This window comes from Callithrix jacchus, chromosome 3 (assembly GCF_049354715.1).
Source record: "Callithrix jacchus isolate 240 chromosome 3, calJac240_pri, whole genome shotgun sequence".
Classification (NCBI taxonomy): Eukaryota; Metazoa; Chordata; class Mammalia; order Primates; family Cebidae; genus Callithrix; species Callithrix jacchus.
Window position 1 is genome coordinate 115,544,783 of NC_133504.1, and position 25,890 is coordinate 115,570,672.

At 39.5% G+C, this 25,890-nt stretch overlaps 1 pseudogene across 1 annotated transcript in view; it reads left to right on the forward strand.

Annotated features, from left to right (window-relative positions):
• The window catches only part of LOC100401338 (small ribosomal subunit protein eS7-like), a 73,770-nt pseudogene that overhangs the window by 20,374 nt on the left and 27,506 nt on the right, over positions 1–25,890 (forward strand). The window contains exon 2 of the transcript XR_013533048.1: positions 835–923. The product of XR_013533048.1 is annotated as a small ribosomal subunit protein eS7-like (transcript). The remainder of the gene's footprint in view (positions 1–834; positions 924–25,890) is intronic.

Below are 25,890 nucleotides of genomic sequence, written 5' to 3' on the forward strand. Positions count from 1 at the left end.
TTTAAATTTTTAGTAGAGATGGGGATCTTGCTATACTGTCCAGGATGGTCTTGAACTCCTGGCCTCACAGTCACCAGGCTGGAGCAGTAGTCCTTCCACCTCAGCTTCCCAATGTGCTGGGATTATAGGTGTGAGCCACTGTGCCTGACCAAATAATTATTTATGTATTTGGAAAACTGGATTTGAGACCTAAATCTGCTACTAAATTTCTGATGTGAGTTTGAGAATTTCCCTTAACCTTCTTAGGTTTTAGTTCTTATTTTTAAATTAAAGCAGTTCCCCAGTTTCTACTAAAAATACAAAAATCAGCTGGGCGTTGTAACATGTGCCTGTAGTCACAGCTAGTTGGGAGGCTGAGGCAAGAGAATTGCTTGATCTGGGAGGCGGTGGTTGCAATGAGCTGAGATAGTGCCACTGCACTCCAGCCTGGTAACAGTGAGACTCTGTCTCAAAAAAAAAAAAAGGCAGTTCATTTGGATTCAATAAAATCTATTTCAACAAAATTAGCATTTGCAAGGCAAGGTCCTACCATTAATAAGATATAATTCCTGTTGTACCAGATATGAATAATTCTGTGTTGCAAACTGACCTAAGCCAGTTTGGCCATTGGCAGTGGGCAGATACTCTCAGTAAAGAGAGTATTATTAGAGGTGGGTGGAAGCTGTATCTCCTTTGCTACAACCTTGCTAGCCAGAGCTTTATTTGTTTCGATAAAAGCAAGCTTTGAATCAAATTTTGCCTCAGGTACAAATATCTGCTGTTCTGCAAGCACTAAAATAATTGTATAGCCAGTTCCTATAATCTCAGTGAAGTCCTCATTCTCTTTCCTTTTAGGTTTCTGAGCAAGATGCTTGCATGGAAGATTCACTCGAAGGCCAGTGCAAAAATATTGTGAAAGCAGGATCAGCTAGCCTTCCAGTTGGGTGAGGCAATCAAATTCTTTGTTTTGATGTAGGTAGGGGGAATCATAGCATTGAATGCACTTCTATTTCTAGAGTCAACTCTAAAGATGTTAAGCTGCTAGCCTTGCCTAATTCTTATATCCCGTTCATCAAAGGGCAGAAGTGTCTGCATGATTTTGTTAAGCTAACTGCACATCAAGAACATCACTCATTTCACCAATGAAACATTATATCTAACCTTGTATCAGCTATCTATTACCACAATGATACTGCTTAACAAACAATCAGAAAGCCTTAGCACATAAAAAAAAAATAAGTTTAGGGCCGGGCGCGGTGGCTCAAGCCTGTAATCCCAGCACTTTGGGAGGCCGAGGCGGGTGGATCATGAGGTCAACAGATCGAGAGCATCCTGGTCAACATGGTGAGACCCGGTCTCTACTAAAAATTACAAAAAAATTAGCTGGGCACGGTGGCGCATGCCTGTAATCCCAGCTACTCAGGAGGCTGAGGCAGGAGAATTGCCTGAACCCAGGGGGCGGGGGTTGCGGTGAGCCGAGATCGCACCATTGCACTCCAGCCTGGGTAATAAGAGCGAAACTCCGTCTCAAAAAAAAAAATAAATAAATAAAATAAGTTTATTGCTCAAGTGCCTGAGTTCAGTGGAGGGTCAATTAAGCAGCTCATCTGTTCTTGCCTGGGTTAGCCTGTATATTTGGGGTCAGTTGGCTGTTGGCTGGGGCTACTGGGGCAGCATAGTTCGGATCTATGTGCCTGTCATCCTCCAGAAGACTATGTAGGGCATGTTCTCATGGTGATAACAGAGAGGCAAGACCAAATAAGCTTAATGAGCAAACTCTTTCCAAGTGTGTGCTGATGTCACGTCTGCTAACACCCTATTGGCCAAAATAAATTATGTGACTGGGGCAAACACACTCTCCATAGTGGAAGGGCACTGGTGTTCTCACTGTTATTCTTCTCTGTAATGTTGCCTGTTTCTGTTTTTGAATTAGGTGTAAAATTTTAAAAACCCAAGATAAAAGCAGTGAAAATTATGTTGCTTTCATTATCCAAGGTCTGTGGCTGTGAATTAATACATGCCATGAATTCATATGTCAGAAAACTGCTTTAGTGTTGTATACTAGTCATTGGTGTCCATGGAGGAAATATTTACCTACTGTTACACATTCTTTTCAGCAGTGTTAGATACCATGGTTTAAATGGTACTGGAAAATGATTTTTTAATCTGGCTTATCTTTTGAGGCTGTCAATTTTCAAGTAGTGACTCTTGCTGGGGCTTTATTAACTAGATCAAATCAAGAATGCTTCACTAACCTGTGAAGTTTGTGAATAGAAATGGAGAAAGTTGAACATCATATAAACTCATATTTGTATTGTCCACTTGGTGGTAGAATTGTTTTCAGAAAGTAGTGTGAAGAGTAATGAGCCAAGTAGAAGAGAAATAGAATTTTATGAATTCTTAGCCAGCAGAAAAATACAGCATATGTTTTAAATAGGTATTCTAATCAGCATCATTATTTTTATTAAGGCATAAAAGATAATGTAATCCAGGGTAGGTGTGTTTATATAATGTTTTTAATATTTTTATTTTTTTATGGAGTAGTGATAATTATATTTCCCACCATATCAAATAAGGCTACTTGCTTACTGGTTAGAGTTCAGTGCTCAGAAATATAGATTTTAGAGATAGTCTTAATTTGGGTATTCCTTAGCACCATTTAATCTTTTTTCCCCTCCTTTTAAATTTAGAAAAGTCCTCATATGAAATAACACTATTATTCTTACTATCTTATGTTAGTCCTTCCTACTCAAAGTGTGCCAGGAGTTCAAGATCAGCCTGGGCAATATGGCAAAACCCTGTATCTACAAAAAAATACATAAAAATTAGCCAGATATGGTGGTGCACACCTATAGTCTCAGCTTCTTGGGAGGCTGAGGCAGGAAGATTGACTAAGCCCAGGAGGTGGAGGCTGCAGTGAGCTGTGATCATGCCACTGCACTTCAGCCTGGGTGACAGCGAGAGACTGTCTAAAAACATTTTTTTTTCTAAATGTAAGAAATAATTATAAGGGAGCTAAGTATCAGGGACTGTTAGGGACTAAGTATAACCATCATAAGTTCCAGAGTACTTGCTTGTCACAGACTCAGATACATGTCTATGTAGAACTGAGGTATCAGAAAGTTGAATTAGGCATAGCAGAGAATGGAAGGTACATGGGCTTTAGTGCCAGTCTTGGGTTTCCAAGACTAGTTCTGTTGTTTACTAGTTATATGGTTTTGAGTATATTACCTAAAATCACTTAGTATCTTTTTTAGACTCTAACATAAGATTAACATAATAATAACATGTACCTCATAGTAAAATTGTGAGGAATTGGTAAGAGAATTTATGTAGAGGGTCTGGCAAGTGATAGATGCTCAGTAGATGTTAGTTTCCTTTTCACTTGTGTGTCCATACTCAATAATTTGTATGTAGAACTTTACTTTTGCAAAATTCTGTAAGGGGATAACAGAAAATGAACAAAGACACCAAGTACCTTAAAAAATTACAAAAAAAGATGCCTAATTGTTAGGGCAATTCTAGCTGGAGTGGAAGGAGATTATACATCCACCTGAAACTCTTGCCAAAATAAAAGGTGGACTTTCTTCTTTTGGCCAGTGATCTTTCAACATTTTTGCTTGCATGCCCTCTTCAAGCATTTTGAAACACAAAAATAGCTATGTATTCCACATACGTTTTAAAGTTGACATCTACAATTTTTCATCGTAAGTTGAAATAGTTGTAAAGGATATGATTTCTGGTATAATATAAATATTACCATTTGAAAGTAAGACTATTGTTTATTTATCATAGATTAGAATATTTAAAGTAAGAAGCAGGCTGGGGAATACCAATCTACAAGGTGGACCATTCTGAATTTTTACACTTCTCAGTGAGAAACAGCTTGGTGAGGGTTTGCTTTCCCCAGCATCTCATTCTGTGTCCTGGGTGCTCATTTAACTTTATTTCAAGGAAGAGAAGGTGAAAGGTTACATATTTATTCCTGACAGTTCAACGTTGCATCTTTGAATAAAAGCTGGGGTTGGCAATTTTTTTTTTTTTTTTTTGATAAGAGTCTCACTTTTGTTGCTCAGGCTGGAGAGCAATGGTACAATCTTGGCTCAATGCAATCTCCCCCTCCTGGGTTCAAGCGATTCTCCTGCCTCAGCCTCCCAAGTAGCTGGGGTTACAGGTGCCTGCCACCACACCCATATATATATATTGTATTTTCAATAGAGACAGGGTTTCACCATGTTGGCTGGGCTGATCTTGAACTCCTGGTCTCAGGTGATCTGCCCGCCTTGGCCTCCCAAAGTGCTGGGATTACAGACACCAGCCATCACACCCAGCTGCCAGACTTTTTCTTAAAGGGCGAAATAGTACGTACTTTAGGCTTTGAGAATGATACAGTCTCTGTTGTAACTACTCAGCTCTCCCATTGTAATGTGAATGCTGTCTCAGACAGTACATAAATGAATGAACAGGCCTGTGTTCCAATAAAACTACGTACTCTTTTAGCAGTCACTCCTCATCTCCCCCATCACACTCATAACTTCCATCTCCAATTCTCTGCCCCATCCCTAGGCAATGACTTATCTACTTTCTGTTTCTCTGGATTCACTTACGCTGGACTTTTGGAAGCCTACTTAGAGCTTGCTCTGGTGATTTTGTAAAAACCCAATTCTCTATATTAAATCTCTTTTTGCTTAAAACGCTTTGAGTGGTTTCTGTTTCTTGTACTGAACCCTAACTGGTTCAGTCAGAGTTAAAGGAAAAAAATGAATGATAAAGAATTTTCAACTTTTAAAAGGAGATTTTTTTTTTTTTTTTTTTTAGATGGAGTCTTGCTCTGTTGCCCAGGCTGGAGTGTAGTGGCATGATCTTGGCTTACTGCAACCTCTGTTTCCCAGGTTGAAGTGATTCTCCTTCCTCAGCCTCCTGAGTAGCTGGGATTACACACATGCGCCACCACTCCCAGCTAATTTTTGTATTTTTGGTAGAGACGTGTTCTGGGAACCTAAGCCTTTGACTTCATACTTTCTGGCTTCATTCTTCTTCCTCTTCTTCTTTTTTTTTTGAGACGGAGTTTCACTCTTGTTACCCAGGCTGGAGTGCAATGGCGCAATCTCGTCTCACCGCAGCCTCCGCCTCCCGGGTTCAGGCAATTCTACTGCCTCAGCCTCCCAAGTAGCTGGGATTACAGGCACGCGCCACCATGCCCAGCTAATTTTTTGTATCTTTAGTAGAGACGGGGTTTCACCATGTTGACCAGGATGGTCTCGATCTCTTGACCTCGTGATCCACCCGCCTCAGCCTCCCAAAGTGCTGGGATTACAGGCATGAGCCACCGTGCCCGGCCTCTGGCTTCATTCTTTAAAATATGTCTATTAGCTTTACAAGTCCCTTTTGTTTGATTCCCTAAATGACCAAATGCCACGTATTTATTATTTAAAACTTGTGAACAGTACAGACATTATGGTCTTACCTTTAACTATACTTTCTAGGGGTCACCATAATTAACAGATTTTATCCTTTGAGATCTTTCTCTGACACAGGAGCTGCAAGGGAAACTTACTCTGTACAGTAGATGACTTCTTGAGGTGTCTCCTAGGATCTAAGATCTACATACAAAATTAGTGTGTTTCTTGAAAGCCTAGCACAGTGCCCTAACAGTGGTACTTAAATGAATCTTTGTTGATACTGATCTCCAAGTTAAATGATTCCAAGCCTTGACAAGGAGCTAAAAAGTAGATCATTTAAGACATGAGTCTGAAGTGCACATTTGTACAAGATTCTCTGTATAGCCAGTGCTTTTTTTTTGTAATGAAATACTTCATTCACTTTTTAAAAAATGTGGATATCTAAGTGGGAGCTGAACAATGAGAACACATGGACACAGGAGGGGAGCATCACACACCAGGGCCTATCAGGGACTGGGGGGCCAGGGGAGAGATAGCATTAGGAGAAATACCTAATGTAGATGATGCATTGATGGGTGCAGCAAACCACCATGGCACGTGTATACCTAAGTAACAAACCTGCACGTTCTGCACTTGTATACCCCAGAATTAAAGTATAATAAAATATGTGGATACCTATAATACAGAAAAAACAAATGTCTTTTTTGTCAAGTGCTATTTTTGTGATGTGAACAAAATGAGGTGATTCTTATGCTTTATCATATTCAGTAAAAATAATATTGATAATACCTGAATTTATAATTGTTTTATTAATTGCTTTATATTTTACTTCATAGGGCTTTGAAATGTATCTTATTTGATTCTAGTGAGGCAGACTTAATAAGGTTATGCTGTTTTAGAGATGAGTAAATAGAGGCTAACAGAGGTTCATCAACTTGGGAAGATCACACAGTTAGTGGTAGAGCTTCAACAAAAACATTTTGACCTTAGTGTTCTTTTCCCTATGAATACGCATAACATTGTCTAGCAATTGCCTTTATTAAATGATAATTGGGTAAGATGATTTTGGGGGACAATTTTGGGACAGTTGACATATGCTTCTGCAATTTTTGCATATTGTTACATCACTTTCTCATTTTGGAAGCCAAATGATAGTTTGGCACAGTTACTTTAACTCAATAAATTCGTTGTGGCCTGATGAGGGTGCTCTTATTCAACGCATGATTTGAGAATTGATGTTCAGTCTATTTTATAACACCACATATTGCTTAAGCAAATGAGTGTGTGAGTATGTTTATTTTGGACCAAATAGAGTATTTAGTTTAGCTCTTCCCCCCTTTTCCAACCTGTACAAAGAACTGGAACCTCAACTCTCCCCCTTATTCTGAAGACACCGCAGTATAGATTTAAAACAGTAAAGAATCTTCCAAAGATCAGATTGATTTAACTCTGATTCTGGACGGAGAGTGTGGGAATATGGGAAGGGAGGCTGGATCTGTCCAGCACTGAGAATGGTAAGCAGCTGAGGAAACTCCTTTAAAAAGCCCTTCTGTCCCTCTTCTCCCAACCCAGGCATAGCAGTCCAGGCATCACGTAAGTAGGATTCCTTTGTGCAAATCCTTAGTTCTTAGATTAGCTTCCCTAAACTTTTGGCTAACAACAAAAGTTTTGAAGTGTACATTTGTCCTTCTTGATTTACTGATGGAAAAATTACCTTTAGGTTCTGCTTTTGTATCCTAGCTGCCTGTTTATGGACTGACATGGGTAACGCCTTCCTAGCTAGACCTTCTTCCCCACTTTCACCATCATACACACACACACACACACACACACACACACACTTGTGTCTCTCTCGAGCAGGTGCTGTTATACCCCCTAAGCCTGGGAGGCTCTAGGTAGTATAGGAACATACTGTGCTCTGTCAACCCATTAAGCATTTTCACTGGCTTGCTTTTGGACAATAGATTAATTTATTGAAACCCATTATAACTTGGAATATTTGATTCCTTAAATTAAATAGTGTCAGCAGTGACTCTGCCACTTCCTAGCCTGGAAACTCTGGACAAGTTACCTAAATTCTTTAGTTTTCAATTTCCTCTTTTACAGAGTAGGGCTAATATAATGGTACCTACCTTAAAGTTTTCCATAGGAAAACCAATTAGCTTATGGCCCAATCATTATGTCTACACTATCCTTTGAAACTAACTGACTTTGTACTTTGTGGCTCCAGTCTTTTAAAAAATGTTTATTAATTTTTAGAAATCATTTTTCTTCGATTCCTTAAATCAGTGGTCCCTAACCTTTTTGGCATCAGAGACCGGTTTTGTGGAAGATAATTTTTCCATGGACCATGGAGTGCAGGGAGTTGGTTTCAGGATGATACAAGTGCATTACATTTATTGTGCACTTTATTTCTATACTACTACATTGTAATATACAATGTAGTAATCATACAACTCACCATAATGTAGAATCAGTAGGAGCCATGAGCTTGTTTCCTGTAACTAGACAGTCCCATCTGTGGGTGATGGGAGGCGGTGATAGATCATCAGGTATTAGATTCTTATAAGGAGTGTGCAGCTTAGATCCCTCGCATGTGCATAATAGGGCTTGTGCTTCTGTGAGAATCTAATGCTGCCGCTGATCTGACAGGAGGCAGAGCTCAGGCAGTAATGGGAGCCATGGAGGGCAGCTATAAATACAGATGAAAATTTGCTCACTTACCTGCTACTCACCTCCTGCTGAGCAGCCCAGTTCCTAACAGGCCACGGGCTGGTACTGGTCTGTGGCCTGGTGGTTGGTGACCCCTACCTTAAATGATAAAACATCATGTATTTATTATTGATATATGACAAATACCCAGTATTATTAAACATACTTGGTCATAGGCCCCAACTTTAGGGACCAGGGTATTTTGGAGGAGGGCAGGACTACTAAGAATAATCTTAGGAACAATAGCTTGAAATAGCGACCAAAGAATAAATCCTATAAAGTCAAAAGTAGGAGCTTAATGATAAAAACTTAGGGTAGGAGGAGAGATTCAGGGTCCATACAGGAACTTAGTTATCATTTTGGGATATAGCATCTTTGGTATAAGCAGCAGTAAAGGGCACTCAGATTACATTGGGAATCCCAGTAATTCCCTCCCTAAGCAGCCTAATAGGAAGGATTACTCAGAGTGAAACATCCCCAGATTGAGTCCTGGAGTAGCTCGGGGAAACTCAGATCAGTCCATGCATTACACCCAGAAAGACAGAGGTAGAAAAATCTACAGACTGGCACCTGAAATGATAAAATACAAGTATTTGCCTTCCTCCCCCGTGTTTTACTCTTTTACAGTTTAATTTTATACATTTGAGATGATGTGGGTGCCCAGGATTTTACTAGTCAGGAAAGTGCTCATTTGGAGATCTTGGATATTTTTGGTTTGGCACACTTTTTATAGCAATGGATTATTGAATTCCAGAGCATTTGAAATGATACAATTAATAAGATTTTTAGTGTTGAAAAAAGATGACTCTCCCAATATGTATAAAACCTTTCAGTGATGTTCTTTTTCTTAGCATCACGAAGTTGGTGTTTTAAATTTATCCTTGTCTTCCTTCTCTGTTTTCAGCTTCTTAAATGCTGCATTGAATGGATGAAATAGAATGAAAAAGAGTTTCCTGAGAAAGGACAGCTTTTAGAGAGATAAGATACTTACTGGACTCAAGAAAAGATACCAAATCATGGTGTGCATTTCTGCGTGCGTTTGGGAGAGGAACTGAGGATGGTTATGTAAAAGGAAGGATGTGTTCAACTTAGAATTAAACCTCAACCATCTGTCTTTTCCAAATGGCATTCTTGATTCCAAAATCTTAGGTACAGTGTAACGTTATTGATGGATACTATAGTAGCCAGGCTAAGCTGAGCTATTCAGTGGAACAGATAAACCTGAAAATCTCAGTGGCTTAACACAAGATTTATTTCTTTTTAATATCACAATCTGATGTAGATTGGGTTGGTCTCCTGCTTGGCTTTCCATCAAGTGACAACTCAGGGATCCAAGTTGCTTTTGTTTGGGAACTGTCATCTTGAGAGCATTTTGTTTCCAGTTGTATGGACAGGAGATAGAGAAGGTGTGGGGAAAGTGTATCCTTCCTGAATCACAAGTGATATATCACTTTCGCTCCCATTCCATTAAGAATTAGTGACATGATCCCACTGGGATTCATGGGGTCTTGGATATGGAGCACATGGATATTTGGTGAGCATTAACAATCTCTGCCACAGAAACATTATCTCTATTGTGTTATTCTGTATCCTTTATCTTCTCATTGTAGATTTTGCATAGAATTAATATCAGGAAAAGGCTTTTCTCTCTAAAGTGTTGGTATGCATTTTATTTTCCTCTGGAGTCAGGAACTTTAGATTTAATCTTAATGACTATCTAATCTGAGATTTTCAGTAGCATCATGTATCCTATTTCTCTACTATGTTTCTTGAATCATTCCATTATTGTATTTTAACTGACAGATTGTATTTGATTTTTAAAAAATTGTCATCATCCTTTCTAGTTTTAGCTCTTCATTTAATGAACACTTACCAATAGCTGATGTACTGATAAGGATGAAGGATGGTTTTGGCTGCAACAGAAAAACTAATAAGTGGTTTAAGCAATAAGAGTTTTATTATCTGATACAAAAGTCTGGTAGTTTTAGGATAGGTTAATTCAATGGTGTGATATCATAGAGGATCATGTATACTCACTTTTTCTGCTTTATAAATCCAGTATTTGGTGGAGTCTCCCCTTCCTGTCACATACAGCTTAGTAGTTTTAGGTGTCACCTGCCATGGTAGACCCTCGTCAGGCCTGGGACTTGTGATGCAGGAGACAAATTATACAGACTGGTTGTCATGACAGGGCTGCAATGTGGTGCCACCAGGCATGCATCACACTCATCATATAATATTAGATTATATAATCTGTGGAAAATTTTGCAAAATGATGCTGATGGTAGGGTCAGAAATTGTATCCAGACTTGGATGTTAGATCCAGGCAAATGGCTTGTAGAAAAGAGATTTCTCTTTAGAGAAAAATCATGTTGGTGTACCACAACATGTTTGGTTGTGGGTAGGGTAGGGGACCGTTTGGATAGCGTGGTAATGACAGAAGTGGTGAGAAGCTGGATTCTGCATATAGTTAGAAGGATTTACTGGTCAGTTGGATGTGAGGAGTGAGAGAGAGAAAGGTGTTGGGAATGACTCCAAGTCTTGGCCTGAGTGATGGGAGAAATCGAGTTGCTATTTATCAAGATAGGGAAGACCAATGAGTTTGGTGCTGTCATAAAATAAAATGCATTTTTAGCAACAACTGGAAGTAAGACATTGCAAGGAGTCTGGACTAGGCTGAGAATTCAGATGGAGCTGGAATCAGAGTGCTGCCCCAGGTCCTGGGACCCTGCCAGGCAGAAGAGACACTTGGCATGGGCAAGGACTCCAGTGTACCACAGCCTTTTCATTTTTTCCCAGGCCACATTTGTGTCCACGCGGAATTTGTCTATAAGTGTCAAATTTACAAAGACCTCTGATACCCATTATCCCACCCAACCCTCTGGAGAGCCTTTGTAATGTGGTAACTGCGCTTATGCACATAATCAAGGACTTGAAAATGGTCTCAGAAAAGCCATAATTTTTGTATTCATTTATTTAATGAACACTTACTAAACACTTATTGATTTATTTTTGAGGCAGAGTCTCAGTCTGTCACCCAGGCATGATCTCGGCTCACTGCAACCTCTGCCTCCCAGGTTCAAGTGATTCTCCTGCCTGTCTTCCAAGTAGCTGAGATTACAGGCATGTGCCACCATGCCTGACAAATTTTTATACTTTTAGTGCACACAGAGATTCACCATGTTGGCCAGGCTGGTCTCGAACTCCTGACCTCAAGTGACCTACCTGCCTCTCCCTCCCAAAGTTTGGGATTACAGTCTTGAGCCACTGCACCTGGCCCCAAACTTTTATTAAGTACTTACTGTATGTGACAAAATAAACCCCAGTTCTTCTGATTCGAGGCTAGTGTTCTTTCCATAAATCTACTTCAATACATTAAGTCCTACTTCTCTTTCTTTCTATATTTACCTCGTAAATATTCCTATTTTGTCGTTTGTGGTTTTGAAATGTCTACAAATTCATGGATAGTATTCACTTCTAATGAACAGAATAAAGCAGAAGCGATGGAATAAAACTTCAGAGGACATTTCATAAAAGCCACTGCGGCTTCCTACTTGTTCTCTTGCTCTCTCGAATCACTTGCTCTGGGGAAGCCAGCTGCCATATTGTGAGCAGACCTATGAAAAGGCCCACTTAGTGAAGAACTGAGGCCTCTGGCTGATGGACACATGGGTGATCTTGCAATCAAGTCTTTTGTCCCCAACCAAGCCTTCGGCTGAGACTGCAGACTCATGAAAGATCCCGAGCTATAAGCATTCTGCCATCCTAATAAGCTGCTCTTGAATTTCTGACCCTTAAAAACTGTGAGATAATAAGCACCTGTGCTTTTTTTAATTATTAGGTTTAAAAACACTGAAAAAATAAAGAAGAAAAAAGATGACTCATAATCTCACCACATTACAAAGAATAGCTATAGAAAAATTCCAGTAGTATAAGAAGGAAAAATGAAAATAACTCCCCATCATCCCTGATCTTTAGTTCTTTTTCCTGCAGTGACATTTTCTTTCCCAAGAAAATGTTCATGCATATACAATACTGTGTATATCCTTTAAGATGTTCACAAAAGAATCATATTGTATTCATCTGAAAAACTTAATATTATATCCTGAAGATGTTTTCATATAGTATATATACATCTATCTTACTCTTTTTAATGGATTTCCCATGATTTAATATACCATGTTTCTTTCAACCAGTCCCCATATATGGACATTTAGGATATTTCTAGTTTCTTTTCTGTTATAAAAATGTGACGATAAACATTTTCATCTTTTGTGAGTACCCTCAAGTAAAGTTCTCTGGATAGAATCCTGGCATCAAGTCGTATGTGCATTTAAAGTTGATGCTATTCACTTGTTCCACAATCTTTGTGCCGAGTTTACACTGATGAAATGTGAGAATGCTATATTGCCACAAACCTGTGCATATTGTTGATAGTAAGCATTGTTTGCTATTTTCTGACCATATGTTTTCTTCTTTTGAGAACTTTTGTGCCTATAAGACTGCCTGTCTTACTATATATAAGAAAATAACGTGATAGCTAGCATTTCTGAGGCTTCTTGTGCTTCACGTATATTTACTGTTTTGATACTTACAAAGACCCAATGAAGTAGGTGCTATTATTATCTGCTTATGGCTGGTGGGAAAACTGAGCCATAGAGAAATTAAACAAACTGTCCCAGGTCATACAACTAGGAAGAGGGTAGCCAGGATGCGAATAATATGGAATTTTAAAAAATGAGTAGTTGAGTGAATGAATAAATGGATGACCTGTTTACATCCTTTCTCATTTTAATTGAATTTTCTTTCTTTTTCTTTTCTATTTGTAGGATCTTTGTAGATATTATGAATATTAACTTCTCTCCTGTTCCACGTGTTGCAAATATTCCCTCTGGTCTGTTACTTGTCTTTAACTTACTTGTTTGCCACCTTTTGATATTCATTTCTTATTCACAATAGAAAACCCTCGAAGTAGTCAAAAATATGACCCCAGATATTGTTGTTCAAACATATTTGAGTAAAAAGGTGATGATAATTTAGGTGTACAGAGAAATTCTGATGTGGATAATACAGAGTCTTACTAAGTTAATCTAAATATTAAAAATAACCGCAGGGGAGTTAGTCACTGTGTTCACACTGCGGTACTTTAACATTACAGGTCCCCTTTAGGCATATTTATAATTGAAAAAGAAGGTGTTGGGGGCTTTTATATTATTAGATTGACATTTGGGGAAATGAATTTTTACTGTATCTGCAACAAATGAATCCCAATTAGTTAAGTGGCTCTGGGCTATAGGAACTATAGCGACTTTCTTTCTCGTTTTCTTTCTACTTTTTGAAATGCCCTTCCTTCCCATTTCTATGAAGTTCTCTCATCCTGCTGAGCCAAGTCACATTTCACTTTGCTTGAGGCCTCTAACCCTTCTCTGACCCCCTGAAGGATTCCTCAGGGAGACTCCGTGGCAAACGTCTTTCTTTTCTGTGACAGCCCCACATTTGATTAGGTGTTCACTTTCCATCCTGTGCCCTCAGGAATGTGATCATCTTTCTAGTTTCAGACCTTAAGTTTGAATTCGTCTAAGCCTAACTCTAGCATGCATGAAATTCACTTGGGGAATGTATTAAAACACAGGCTGCTGATCTGCACCTGGTCTTGGGTAGGGCATTTCTATCAAGTTTTGAGGGAATGCTGATGCTGATGGCCCAAGGACCAAACTTAGAGAATCAATGGTCTAAGCCAGTCATGCTCCAGTCTTCTTTGCCCAGGATTCATTTAGGAATGGATGCGTGCCCCAATCCTGGCCAATGGCACTGAGGGGAAGTCTCCTGTAGAAGGGTTGCCTCACTAACACATGCATGGATGGAGACCCTCCTTCTTTGCTGGGTATATTCTTGGTTTTTTTTAAATGTCTGGAGGCTCTGTGGTCAGATTGTAGCAGAAGGAAAGACTATTGATAAATCGAGGATTGCAAAGTGAAAAGAGTAGAGAGGATCTTGGTCCTTGATGATGTCATTGTGCCTCTGAAGAACCAGCTCTGGAACCAGCCTAACCCTGGGCTTTTCTATTCCAATCCCCCCACCCCTTGCTCTCCCTCTCCTAGCCCCCCACCCTGACAGGCCCTGGTGTGCAGTGTTCCCCTCCTTGTGTCCATGTGTTCTCATTGTTCAGCTCCCATTTATGAGTGAGAACATGTGGTGTTTGGTTTTCTGTTCTTGTGTTAGTTTGCTGAGAATGATGGTTTCCAGATTCATCCATGTCCCTGCAAAGAACATGAACCCATCCTTTTTTATGGCTGCATAGTATTCCATGGTGTATATGTGCCACATTTTCTTTATCCAGTCTATCATTGATGGGCATTTGGGTTGCTTTCAAGCCTTTGCTCTTGTGAACAGTGCCACAGTGCTGTGTCTTTATAAGAGAATGATTTATAATCCTTTGGACATATACTCAGTAATGGGATTGCTGGGTCAAATGGTATTTCTATTTCTAGTTCCTTGAGGAATCGCCTCCCTGTCTTCCAAAATGGTTAAACTCATTTATACTCCCACCAACAGTGGAAAAGTGTTCCTCTTTCTGATGTGAATTCTATAATAGTTATATGACCTACACAGACCTTTCAGTGTAGACTTAATTTTTGGCTCATTTTATTGTGCCTTTTGTTGAATAGAACTTCTTAATTTAAGTTATTCAAATTTATTACTTTTTTAGGGCTACTGCTTTTTGTGTCTTATTAAATAAATCCTTATTTTGAGTACACATTATCTTCTAATAGTTTTATAGTTTTGCCTTTCACAGTTAAATCTATAATTCACCTGGAATTGGTGTGAGGAAAGAGCTCCAATTTATTATTATTACCGTAATTATTATTTGAGGCAAGGTCTTGTTACATTGCCCAGGCTGCCTTTGAACTCCTGGACTCAAGTGATCTTCCTGCCTTAGTCTCTTGAGTAGCTGTGACTACAGGTGCACACCACCATGTGCAGCTTTTATTATTATTTTTTAAATACGGTTAACCAAATATCCTAGGAGTATTTATTGGTGTCTATCCTACTCATTGATCTGTTGTACCAGCTCCATCATATTGAGTTTCCATATGTATGAGAACCATCTGTCCCTTCATCAATACCAGTGTCTTAAAGCCTTGTAATATTTTTTGATATCTGGTAAGATAAGCTCCTTCACCTCCAACTTGTTCTTCTTTATTGCTTTCTTGGTTATTCTCAGCCCTTTGCTCTTCCATATGTTCCTTATAGAATCATGTTATCAAGATCTAAACAAGAGCATCTTTTGAGAATTTGATTAGCATTACATTCAAACCATGGATTGGTGTGATGAGAATTAACATTTTTATGATACTGAATTTTCTAATCTGTCAATATGATATTCAGCCTTTTTTTTTAAAAAAATGAAGTTTTATAGTTTTATCTGAAAAGTATTGCTCATCTTCAAATAGGTTTATGATTAGGGACTTTATATGTTTTGGTGCTGTTATATATGGTATGTATTCATTAAGTATTTCCTTTTTGTTGACAGTGAATGGAAATGCAGTAGATTTTTATACCTTGATTTTGTATTGCTCAACTTTGCTAAACTCTCTCATTAATTATTAACTTTCTTATTAATTCTCTTATAGGTTATTATTTAATCTTTGACATAGACAATTACATCATCTGTAAACATGACTGCTTGTTTCTTCCCTTTGATTCTTTATTTATTTATCTTACATTACTACACTGGTTAGGATCCCCGGCCAATGCTTAACAAGAGTGGAAGTGCGGGCACTCTTGTCTTGTTCCTAACGTTCAAGTGAATTCTTTCAGTGTTTTTTTTTTTTCTTTTTTGAGACAGAGTTTTGCTCTGTTGCCCAGGCTGGAATGCAGTGGTGTGATCTTGGCTCACTGCAACCTCTGTCTCCTGGGTTCAAGTGATTCTCATGTCTCAGCCTCCTGAGTAGCTGGTACTATGGGCACATGCCACCACACCTGGCTAATTTTTATATTTTTAGTAAAGACAGGGTTTCACCATGTTGGCCAGGCTAGTCTCAAACTCTTGACCTCAAGTGATCCACCCACCTCAGCCTCCCCAAAGTGCCAGAATTATAGGCCTGAACTGCCACGCCTGGCCACTTTCAGTGTTTTATCATTAAGTGAAAATTTGCTATAGGTTTTTATAGATATTCTTTATTTTTATTTTTAAGTTCTGGGGCACATGTGCAGGATGTGCAGGTTTGTTACATAAGTAAACATGTGCCATGGTGGTTTGCTGCACCTATCAACCTGTCACCTAGGTATTAGGCCCAGCATGCATTAGTTATTTTTTCTAATGCTCTCCCTTCCTTTACCTCACTCCCCAACAGGCCCCAGTGTGTGTTGTTCTCCTCCCTGTGTCCATGTGTTCTCATTGTTCAGCTGTCACTTACAGTGAGAAAACGTGGTGTTTGGTTTTCTGTTCCTGCATTAGTTTGCTGAGGATAATAGCTTCCACCTCCATCCATGTCCCTGCAAAAAATATTATCTCATTCCTTTTTATGGCTGCATAGTATTCCATGGTGTATATGTACCACATTTTCTTTATCCAGTCTATCATTGATGGGCATTTGGGTTGATTCATGCCTTTGCTATGGTAAATAGTGTTGCAATGAACATATGTGTGCATTATCTTTGTAACAGAATGATTTACATTTCTTTGGGTATATACCAAGTAATGGATTGCTGGAGTCAAATTTTTATATATATTATCTGCTAGGGGAAGAATTTCTAGTTTGCTAAAAGTTGTTGCTATGAAATTTATCAAATACTTTCTCTGCATCTGTCGAGGTAATTGTATAATTCCTTCCATTAATTTTTAATGTGGTAAAATATATTTTCTGATTTTCTAATGTTAGACTAAGTTTTCATTCCTGGGGTAAAACCAACTTATTTGTGACATATTTTCTTTTTTATGCGTTGTTCTATTGATCACCAGTATTTTCTGTATGATATTTGCATCTGTGTCCCTTGGAAATATTGGTCTGTAATTTATTTTGTCCTTCTGCTCTCAACAAGTTTTAGAATCAAGGTTTTGCTAGGCTCATAATAAAGTGAGTTGGCTTGTAGATGTATCACTCCAATCTCTGCCTACATCATCAAATGACATTCTCTCCCTGTCTGTATATCCAAATGCATCTCTTCTTTTAAAGAAATCAGTCATTGGATCAGGGCCCACCCTAACTCAGTACGATCTCATCTCAACATCTGCAAAGACCTTATTTCCAAATAAGGTCACATTCATGGGTATCAGGAGTTAGGACTTGAACATATCTTTTTGGTGGACACAATTCAACCTGTAACACAAATATGTATATTTAAGTCACCTAAGTGTCAAATTAGTCAATATTTTTACCTTCCTTTAGACAGCATAAGGCTGTGAGAGCATTTTACTGATTTCAGTTTCTTTCACTTATATGAAATCATTGCTGTTTTTCTTTACCACACAAGCTTTTTTAAAAAAAATTATTGTGTTTACAGGCTGCATTTGTTTAGATTTAAGCATGCATTTGCCACTTTGGTTATCAATCCATTGTCTTCTTGTCTACATTATTGCTGTTGAACAGTGAGCTCACAGTACAATTGCCATTCCTTTGCAAATAATCTGCCTTTTGTTAGGGTGTTTTTTAAAAAAAATTTTCTTTTTCTTTTCTGTTCTGTAGTTTCAGTGTAATTTGTTTAGTTGTGTTTTATATATCTTGTTTGAAACTCATTGGAATTCTTGAGTCTGTGGATTGGTATCTTTTTATCAGTTCTGGAAAATTCTTAGCTCTTATATCTTCAATTATTGCCTCTATTCTCTATCCTCTTCCTTAAAAAAACCCTTCTATTAGAGGTTTATTTTTAGTCCCTTTCATTCTTTCTTCCATGACTCAATTTTATTTCATATTTTCCATCTTTTTGACTGTTTTTTATTCTAGATAATTTTTTTCAGACTCATCTTCTAGTTCACTAATTCTTTTGTCAATGATTATAATTTTTTTCAAATCTACTTGGATATTTTTATAGTGTGTTGCTCTTTACTCATATTTTCAATGCCTTCATTTATTCTTTATGTTATCTTATACTAGGCTGTATTATACTTATAGAAAGATGCATCAGAGTATTCTAATAGCTGAAGTCTTGCAGGTCTGATTCTGCCAGCAGCTATTTCTGCCTCTAGCATATGTTGTTCCCATATGTGTTCAGTGTCTCTTTTGTTTGTACAATGAACTCATATTTTTGGAACTTATTTGTGATTATTCCTTTTAGTTTAGGCTGAAGGTATCTTACTTCAGGGAGAATTTGCCCTTGTATCAGGTAGCTGCAGCTATCATCAGCCTAAGGCTATTTTAAATTCTGAGTGAAGCTGAAGTTTTTAGGTAGGAATTTGGGCTGCTATGAGGATCAACTGGTAGATACAAAAATTCTCAGGGTTGATATTCAACACCAGGATTGAAATAGGAAATTTCCCTTTTGGAGATCTGGTTTTGGTTTTCTATTCCACACGAATTTTGAGGATGTGGTTTCTTTGGGGATAGGCAGTTCCTGCTCTGTGTGGGACCATCTTCTATGTGTCTTGCCTTTTGGGATGGCTTTGATTTCTATCCTCTATGGCCTGTGGGGTAGTCGATTCTCACATTGCCACAAAGAATTATGAGTAACTGGGTAATTTGTGAAGAAAAGAGGTTTGACTCACAGTTCCACAGGCTTACAGGAAGCATGGCTGGGAGGCCTCAGAAAACTCACAATCATGGTAGAAGGTGAAGGGGAAGCAAGGACCTTCTTCACATGGTGGGAGGAAAGAGAGAGGATGAGGGGGAAAATATCACATACTTTTAAACCATCAGATCTTGTGAGAAGTCACTTGCTATCACGAGAACAGCAAAGGGGAAATCTTCTCTCATGATTGAATTACTTACCATCAGGCCTTCCCTCCAATTCAATATGAGATTTCCGTGAGGACACAAAGCCAAGCCAAATCAGCCTATGAGGCCTTGAAACTCTTATGGCTCAGCTTCATACAGTTCAGTGAATCCCTCAAGGTGAAAGGTAGTTTCTGTGTTCTTCCTCTATGGGCACCATTTCCACCCAGTGTTTTCCCTCTGAATATTTATTACTAATTGGAATACTCAGCTTGTCATTTAGAAGACTAAAAATATTTTATTCAGTGTTGTCTATTGTTTACAATGGTAGTATTAGCCACAGTACTTAGTTATCCAGGTTGCTAGATTTGGAAACTCAACACTTTTATTTGGCTTTTAAGTACAGTTGAAAGCTGGCTTAGTTACATGCTATTTAGTGTTCTTTTAAATTTAATTTTTTTAATGCCTTGCCCCCTCTGTGTGAAAGTGTCTTAGAAGTAGGGACTCTGGATAATCTGTCAGAAAGAGCGGGGAGGACTCAAGATGGCGCTGTGAGAACAACCCAGGATTGGAGCTCTTCTCGTTGAATCTGCAAACGGTGAGTCAGAGCAGCATTTCCAGACTGATCTTTGTTGCCCACAGAACGGGGAAACTCCCAAGTATAAAAAAGACACGGGACGCCAGGCAGTAGGTCTGCCTGGCGAAGCCGGCAGCTGGGGCGGCGGCGGCCGGCCCTACCCAGCAATCCCCACAGGGTGCGCTTGTCCGGGTGCCCTGTTGAACCGGCAACCTGAGACTTGAGAGGGCTGGACTTGAGACTGAACGAGACTTGGACAATAGGCCAGCCCAGGGGATTGCAGGGATTGGGATACCCAGTGGGATGAACAAAACCGCGATTTCAAACTATCCTGAGCAGACGGTCCGAGATGCTCTGTGGGGGAGGGGCGTCCACCACTACCGAGGCAACCCGCCCCAACTGAGATACACGCCCACTGCTGACGCAGCCAGCCGTTGCCGAGGCAACCCGTCCCTACTGAGATACACGCCCACTGCTGACGCAGCCTGCCGTTGCTGAGGCAACAGCTACAATGAAGAGACTCCGCCGCAGGGCGTGGCGGAGACCACAGCAGAGCCGGCAGGAACATCGCGAATCACACAACAGCAGGGCGGAGCCTCGGCAGCCAAACAGTGGCTAGTCTGCCTTCTAGCTGGGCAGGACACCTGATCGGACATCCAAAAATAAAGCCCAAACCCCTCAACACAGAGCATTTGAGGAAAAAAAAAAAAAAGGGTTTTTTAATGAGCTCTGTTGCAGCAGAATCAAACATAGCAGCCTAACAGCCCTGAATGAACAACAGAGTGCACAGCTCAGCAATTAAACCCCTATAAAGTACAAACTGTCTCCTCAAGCAGCTCCCTGACCCCTCTATATCCAAAAGACTGACATTAGGCAGGCATCATCCTGGGACAAAGAGAGCAGAAAAAGAAACTGGTAGCATCCCTTGCTGTGCCACAGCTACTAGAGGTGCACCCCAGACAAGCAGGGTCTGGAGCGGACCTCAGCAGTCGTACAGCGAAGGGGCTAGACTGGTAGAAGGAAAACCAAGCAACAGAAATATTTCATCATCAACATTCTGGGTGTCCACTCAGAGACCCAAACGAAAAGTCAGCAACTACGCAGACGACCAGCGGACAAATCCACAAAGATGGGAAGAAACCAGCGCAAAAAGGAGGAAAACACCCGAAACGAGAACACCTCGCCTCCTAGAAAGGACCAAAACTCCTCACCAGCAAGGGAGCAAAGCTGGACGGAGAATGACTGTGACGAAATGACGGAATTAGACTTCAGAAGATGGATAATGAGAAACTTTTGTGAGCTAAAAGATCATGTATTAAATCAATGCAAAGAAACTAAGAACCTTGAAAAAAGATTTGAAAAAGATTCGAGGAAATGATAACAAGAATGGATACCTTAGAGAGGAATATGAATGAATTAAAGGAGCTGAAAAACACAATACGAGAACTTCGCGAAGCAAACACAAGTTTCAATAGCCAAATTGACCAAGCAGAAGAAAGAATATCTGAAGTCGAAGACCAACTCAATGAAATAAAACGAGAAACCAAGATCAGAGAAAAAAGCGCAAAAAGGAATGAACAAAGTCTCCAAGAAATGTGGGACTATGTGAAAAGACCTAACCTACGTTTGATAGGTGTACCAGAAGGGGACGAAGAGAATGAATCCAAGCTGGAAAATACTCTTCAGGACATCATCCAGGAAAATTTCCCCCACCTAGCAAGACAAGCCAACACTCAATTGCAGGAAATACAGAGAACGCCACAAAGATATTCTGCAAGAAGAGCAACCCCAAGGCACATAATCATCAGATTCAACAGGGTTGAAATAAAGGAGAGAATACTAAGGGCAGCCAGAGAGAAAGGTCGGGTCACCCACAAAGGGAAGCCCATCAGACTCACAGCAGATCTCTCGGCAGAAACACTACAACCCAGAAGAGAGTGGGGGCCAATATTCAACATTCTTAAAGAAAAGAACTTTCAACCCAGAATTTCATATCCAGCCAAACTGAGCTTCAGAAGTGAAGGAAGAATAAAATCCTTTGTGAACAAGCAAGTACTCAGAGATTTTGTCACCACCAGGCCTGCTTTACAAGAGCTCCTAAAAGAGGCACTACACATAGAAAGGATCAATCAGTACCAGCCATTCCAAAATCACACTGAATGCTAAAGAGCTTCAACATAATGAAGAATCTACAACAACTAACAGGCAAAACAGCCACTTAGCATCAAAATGGCAGTATCAAATTCACACATAACAATATTAACCCTAAATGTAAATGGACTAAATGCACCAATCAAAAGACACAGACTGACAAATTGGATAAAAATCCAAAACCCATCAGTGTGCTGTATCCAGGAAACCCATCTCACATGCAAGGATACACAAAGGCTCAAAATAAAGGGATGGAGGAAGATTTACCAAGCTAATGGAAAGCAAAAAAAAGCAGGAGTTGCAATTCTCATCTCTGATAAAATAGACTTTAAAGCAACAAAGATCAAAAGAGACAAAGAAGGCCATTACATAATGGTAAAAGGATCGATACAACAAGAAGAGCTAACGATCCTAAACATATATGGACCCAACGCAGGAGCACCCAGATACATAAGGCAAGTTCTTAATGACTTACAAAAGGACTTAGACTCCCACACAATAATAGTGGGAGACTTTAACACTCCACTGTCAATACTAGACAGATCAACCAGACAGAAAATCAACAAGGATATCCAGGGCTTAAACTCAGACCTGGAGCAAGCAAACCTGGTGGACATTTACAGAACTCTCCACCCCAAATCCACAGAATACACATTCTTCTCAGCACCACATCACACCTACTCTAAAATTGACCACATAATTGGAAGTAAAGCACTGCTCAACAAATGCAAAACAACTGAAATCATAACAAACAGCCTCTCAGACCATAGTGCAATCAAGTTAGAACTCAGAATTCAGAAACCGACCCAGAACCGCACAGCTTCATGGAAACTGAACAACTGGCTCTTGAATGTTGACTGGGTAAACAACGAAATGAAGGCAGAAATAAAGAAGTTCTTCGAAACCAATGAGAACGAAGACACAATGTGCCAGAACCTCTGGGACACATTTAAAGCAGTCTCTAGAGGAAAGTATATAGCAATAAGTGCCCATATGAGGAGAATGGAGAGATCCAAAATTGACACACTATCGTCAAAATTGAAAGAGCTAGAGGAGCAAGATCAAAAAAACTCAAAACCCAGCAGAAGACAAGAAATTACTAAGATCAGAGCTGAGCTGAAGGAGATTGAGACACGAAAAACCCTTCAAAAAAATCAATAAATCCAAGAGCTGGTTTTTTGAAAAGATCAACAAAATAGACAGACCACTAGCCAGATTGATTAAAAAAAAGAGAGAGAACAACCAAATAGATGCAATAAAAAATGATAAAGGGGAAATCACCACAGATTCCACAGAAATTCAAACCATCATCAGAGAATATTACAAACAACTCTATGCGCATAAACTGGTAAACCTGGAAGAAATGGATAAATTCCTGGACTCCTGGGTCCTCCCAAGCCTAAACCAGGAGGAAGCTGAAACTATGAATAGACCAATAACAAGGTCTGAAGTCGAGGCAGAAATTAAGAGCCTACCTCACAAAAAAAACCCAGGTCCAGATGGGTTCACAGCCGAATTCTACCAGACACACAAGGAGGAGCTGGTACCATTCCTTCTAAAACTATTTCAAACAATCCAAAAAGAGGGAATCCTTCCCAAATCATTTTATGAGACCAACATCATCCTGATACCAAAACCCGGCAGAGACCCAATGAGAAAAGAAAACTTCAGGCCAATATCCATGATGAACATAGATGCAAAAATCTTCAATAAAATATTGGCAAGCCGATTGCAACAGCAAATCAAAAAACTTATTCATCATGATCAAGTAGGATTCATCCCGGGGATGCAAGGCTGGTTCAACATACGCAAGTCTATCAACATAATTCACCACATAAACAGAACCAAAAACAAAAACCACATGATTATCTCAATTGACGCAGAGAAGGCATTTGACAAAATTCAACAGCCCTTTATGCTAAAAACCCTCAATAAACTCGGTATCGATGGAACGTATCTCAAAGTAATAAAAGCTATTTATGACAAACCAACAGCCAATATCATACTGAATGGGCAAAAACTGGAAGCATTCCCTTTGAAATCTGGCACTAGACAAGGATGCCCTCTCTCACCACTCCTGTTCAATATAGTACTGGAAGTTCTAGCCAGAGCAATCAGGCAAGAAAAAGAAATAAAGCGTATTCAAATAGGAAAGGTGGAAGCCAAATTGTCTCTATTTGCAGACGACATGATAGTATACCTAGAAGACCCCATTGCCTCAGCCCAAAAACTCCTGAAACTGATAAACAACTTCAGCAAAGTCTCAGGATATAAAATCAATGTGCAAAAATCACAAGCATTCGTCTACACCAATAACAGACTTAAAGAAAGCCAAATCAAGAGCGAACTGCCATTCGCAATTGCTACAAAAAGAATAAAATACCTTGGAATACAACTCACAAGGAACGTAAGGGACCTCTTCAAGGAGAACTACAAACCACTGCTCAACGAAATCAGAGAGGACACAAACAGATGGAGAAACATTCCATGTTCATGGTTAGGAAGAATTAACATCGTGAAAATGGCTATACTGCCCAAAGTAATTTACAGAATCAACGCTATCCCCATCAAGCTACCATTGACTTTCTTCACAGAACTGGAAAAAACCACCATGAACTTCATATGGAACCAAAAGAGAGCCCGCATAGCCAAGTCAATTCTAAGCAAAAAGAACACAGCGGGGGGCATCACACTACCGGATTTCAAACTATACTACAAGGCTACAGTAATCAAAACAGCATGGTACTGGTACCAAAACAGAGATATAGACCAATGGAACAAAACAGAGGCACCGGAGGCAACACAACATACATACAACTATACAATCTTTGATAAACCTGACAAAAACAAGCAATGGGGCAAGGATTCCATGTTTAACAAATGGTGTTGGGAAAACTGGCTAGCCATGTGCAGAAAGCAGAAACTGGACCCCTTCCTGACACCTTACACTAAAATTAACTCCAGATGGATTAAAGACTTAAACATAAGACCTGGCACCATAAAAACCCTAGAAGGAAATCTAGGCAAAACTATCCAGGACATAGGAGTAGGCAAGGACTTCATGAACAAAACACCAAAAGCATTGGCAACAAAAGCCAAAATAGACAAATGGGACCTAATGAAACTCCACAGCTTCTGCATGGCAAAACAAACAGTCACTAGAGTGGATCGGCAACCAACAGAATGGGAAAAAATTTTCGCAGTCTACCCATCTGACAAAGGGCTGATATCCAGAATTTACAAAGAACTCAAGCAGATTTACAGGAAAAAAACAAACAAGCCCATTCAAAAGTGGGCAAAGGATATGAACAGATACTTTACAAAAGAAGACATATATGAGGCCAACAATCATATGAAAAAATGCTCATCGTCACTGGTCATCAGAGAGATGCAAATCAAAACCACACTGAGATACCATCTCACGCCAGTTAGAATGGCGATCATTTAAAAATCTGGAGACAACAGATGCTGGAGAGGATGTGGAGAAAAAGGAACACTTTTACACTGTTGGTGGGAGTGTAAATTAGTTCAACCATTGTGGAAGACAGTGTGGCGATTCCTCAAGGCCTTAGAAATAGAAATTCCATTTGACCCAGCAATCCCATTACTGGGTATATATCCAAAAGACTATAAATCGTTCTACTATAAGGACACATGTACACGAATGTTCATTGCAGCACTGTTTACAATAGCAAAGACCTGGAATCAACCCAAATGCCCATTGATAATAGACTGGATTGGAAAAATGTGGCACATATACACCATGGAATATTATGCAGCAATCAGAAATGATGAGTTTGTGTCGTTTGTAGGGACATGGATGAATCTGGAGAATATCATCCTCAGCAAACTGACACAAGAACAGAAAATGAAACACCGCATATTCTCACTCATAGGTGGGTGATGAAAAATGAGAACACATGGACACAGAAAAGGGAGTACTAAACACTGGGGTCTATTGGGGAGAAAAGGGGAGGGCCAGTGGGAGGGGGAGGTGGGGAGGGATAGCCTGGGGAGAAATGCCAAATGTGGGTGAAGGGGAGAAGAAAAGCAAAGCACATTGCCATGTGTGTACCTACGCAACTGTCTCGCATGCTCTGCTCATGTACCCCAAAACCTATAATCAAATAAAAAATTAAAAAAAAAAAAGAAGTAGGGACTCTGGCTCATAGTTATTTATTTATCTTTATTTTATTTT